The sequence below is a fragment of the Saccopteryx bilineata genome, chromosome 3 (assembly GCF_036850765.1).
Source record: "Saccopteryx bilineata isolate mSacBil1 chromosome 3, mSacBil1_pri_phased_curated, whole genome shotgun sequence".
In the NCBI taxonomy this organism is placed as follows: domain Eukaryota; kingdom Metazoa; phylum Chordata; class Mammalia; order Chiroptera; family Emballonuridae; genus Saccopteryx; species Saccopteryx bilineata.
Window position 1 is genome coordinate 26,354,795 of NC_089492.1, and position 3,285 is coordinate 26,358,079.

The 3,285-nt window shown below is 44.7% G+C and overlaps 1 non-coding gene across 1 annotated transcript; it reads right to left on the reverse strand.

Moving 5' to 3' along the window:
- Positions 1–976: 976 nt before the first annotated feature.
- TRNAA-UGC (transfer RNA alanine (anticodon UGC)) lies at positions 977–1,052 on the reverse strand. The gene has a single exon. It is a non-coding gene; the product is annotated as a tRNA-Ala (tRNA).
- Between the last annotated feature and the right edge of the window lie 2,233 nt (positions 1,053–3,285).

Consider the following 3,285-nt stretch of genomic DNA (forward strand, 5'->3'; position numbering starts at 1 on the left):
TGTTTCCATAAATTTGCCCCTTTCAGATGTCATAATAGCTGAACTCAAACAGTATGTAGTCATTTAAGATTGGCTTCTATTACTGAGTAACATGTGTTTAAGGTTCTTCCATATCTTTTCATGGCTTGATAGAGCTTTTCTTTTTAGCACTGAAAAATATTTCATCATCTGGAAGTCCCACAGTGTGTTTGTTCATTCACCTATTGAAGGACCATCTTGATTGCTTCCAAGTTTTGGCAGTTATAAATAAAGCTACTATAAAAATCCATGTGCAGGGTTTTAGCTAGATGTAAGTCTTTAACTCACTTGGGTAAATACCAAGGAGCACAACTGCTAGATCATATGGTAGATATGTTTAGTTTTGAAAGAAACTGCCAGACGGTCTTCCAAAGTGGCTCTACCACCTGCACTTCCACCAGCAATGAGAGAGAGAGTTTCTGTTTCTTCACAAGCTCATCAGCATTTGGTGTTGTTGGAGTTCTGAATTTTGGCCATTCTAATAGCTGTGTAGTAATATCTCATTACTATTTTAATTTGCATTTTCTTGATGATACATGACATGGAATGTCCTGTCATATATTTATTTGCCATCTTGTATCTTTTCTAATGAGGTGTCTGATGAGGTCTCCTGCCTATTTCTTAATCAGGTTGTTCTTTTTTTTTTTTTTTTTTTTGTATTTTTCTGAAGCTGGAAACGGGGAGAGACAGTCAGACAGACTTCCGCATGCGCCCGACCGGGATCCACCCGGCACGCCCACCAGGGGCAATGCTCTGCCCACCAGGGGGCGATGCTCTGCCCCTCCAGGGCGTCGCTCTTTTGCGACCAGAGCCACTCTAGCGCCTGGGGCAGAGGCCAAGGAGCCATCCCCAGCGTCCGGGCCATCTTTGCTCCAATGGAGCCTTGGCTGCGGGAGGGGAATAGAGAGACAGAGAGGAAGGGGGGGAGGTGGAGAAGCAAATGGGCGCTTCTCCTATGTGCCCTGGCCAGGAATCGAACCTGGGTCCCCCGCACGCAAGGCTGACGCTCTACCGCTGAGCCAACCGGCCAGGGCTCTGTTGTTCATTTTTTATTGTTGAGTTTTAAGAGTTCTTTTGTACAGTGTGTCATGGTGCACTTTTGACTGGTCACAGGAAAGCAACAAAAGATGATAGAATGTGAAATCTACACCAAATAAAAGGAAAACCCTCCCAGTTTCTGTAGGATGATGTGGCAGCATGTGCGCACACGCAGATAATGATGTAACACCATGTATACAGCAGAGCAGCCCACGACCATGCCAGTCGAGACATAGATGGTACAGAGAAAAGTTCAGTGTGTTCTGTGGCTCGCTAAATTCGAATCTGTGACCAAAATGCAATGTGAATATCGGCGCATTTATAACAAAGCGCCACCACATAGGAATAACATTACTTGGTGGGATAAGCAGTTGAAGGAAACCTGCAGTTTGGTGGAGAAACCCCGTTCTGGTAGGCCATCAGTCAGTGACGAGTCTGTAGAGGCTATACGGGATAGCTACCTAAGGAGCCCTAAAAAATTTGTGTGTGTGCCCACATCAAACTGCACTGAATAGGTATGAAACTGGGAGAGTTTTCCTTTTATTTTGTGCAGATTTCACATTTCTATTGTCTTTCGTTGCTTTCCTGTGACCGGTCAAAAGTGAACCATGACTTTACGGACACACTGTATATTTGAGATAACAATTCTTTATCAGGTATCTTTTTTGCAATTTTCTTCTCTCAGTCTGTAGCTTGTCTTCTCTTTTTTTTTTTTTTTTTTTGATGGATCAACAGACTAAAAAAATATATAATTTCCCCCAGGTAACTGTGACATGTAGCAGGGTTAAGATGATGGACCCCTGCTAGAAATAAGATGGATTCTTATAGAACTTACAAGGGCTGCGTGCTTTAAGGGTCTGAGAAAGTATAAAAACAGCTTCAGAAGAGACTTTATTTGATTCTGGTTGAATTGTATCTGTAAGCAAACCATAATATTGATGTTTGGTTAAAAAAAAAAAGTACGCCACAAACATACCTTTGATGTGTAGGCATAAGTAAACGCTTTTCCAATAGATCTTTATCATGCTAAAAGCAACTTCAAGGCTTCTAGCTCTGTGACTCTGAGCAAATTCAGTGCAAAACAGTGTGACTTCTTTTCTCCAGTGGTCCTGTTCAGGCGTTCTTCCTTAGCTTGGTGAACTTTGAGCTCCCCTGCACAGCTCAGTTAGTCCTGAGCTCCCTCAGAAGGCAGCCACATTAGCCTTCCTTCTTTCCCCCCTGACCGTGGGGAGATTTCTTCATTATTGTCTGGGCAAGGTGCCCATTGCTACTCACTGATGCCTTCAAACTGCTGTGGGCACCGATATTGCCACCACAGAAATGAGTGTCTAGTTCTGAAAAAGACTTTTGCCTTGAAATGAAAAGTTTATTAAACGCCTTGAAGCCCTCTGCCCTCTTTGGAGAGTTGCCAGCAGAAGAAATTGCAAAGGTCTCCTTTACAATAATTCCTAAAAGTCCTAAAAGTTTACATCAGTCTGGAAACTGCTTATTTCCTCTGGTAATGACCCGCTGGGGTTCCTGTTAGACTATGAAACAAAAACAGTCCCCTAACCTACAAAGGCAGCTCTTCTAGGCAGATTCTATGTTAGGTGTGACTCCACAAAGGGAGAAAGGACAGGAGAAGAAAGTATTTAATTATTCAATAATGATTTAGGGTGAGTTTCCCAATATAAATAATTTGGATTGACCCTGTGATCCTTAGTTATATAAGTCAGATCACGTCACCCCTCTTATCAGAAATGTCCAGGGTCTCCCACCTCACTAAAAAGGAAGTCCAAAATCCTTATTATGGTCTACAAGGCTCTGGGGTCTGTACCTTTTGGGCTCTGCATCACAGTCTCATACTGATCACTGATCTTTTATTGCATTGGTCGCCTCGCTGTTCTTGGGACACACTGTACACCTCAGTTGTTTTTGTTTTTTTTTGTATTTTTCCGAAGCTGGAAATGGGGAGAGACAGTCAGACAGACTCCCACATGCGCCCGACTGGGATCCACCCGGCACGCCCACCAGGGGGCGATGCTCTGCCCCTCCGGGGCATCGTTCCATTGCAACCAGAGCCACTCCAGCGCATGGGGCAGAGGCCAAGGAGCCATCCCCAGCGCCCGGGCCATCTTTGCTCAATGGAGCCTCGCTGCAGGAGGGGAAGAGAGAGACAGAGAGGAAGGAGAGGGGGAGGGGTGGAGAAGCAGATGGGAGCTTCTCCTGTGTGCCCTGGCCGGGAATCGA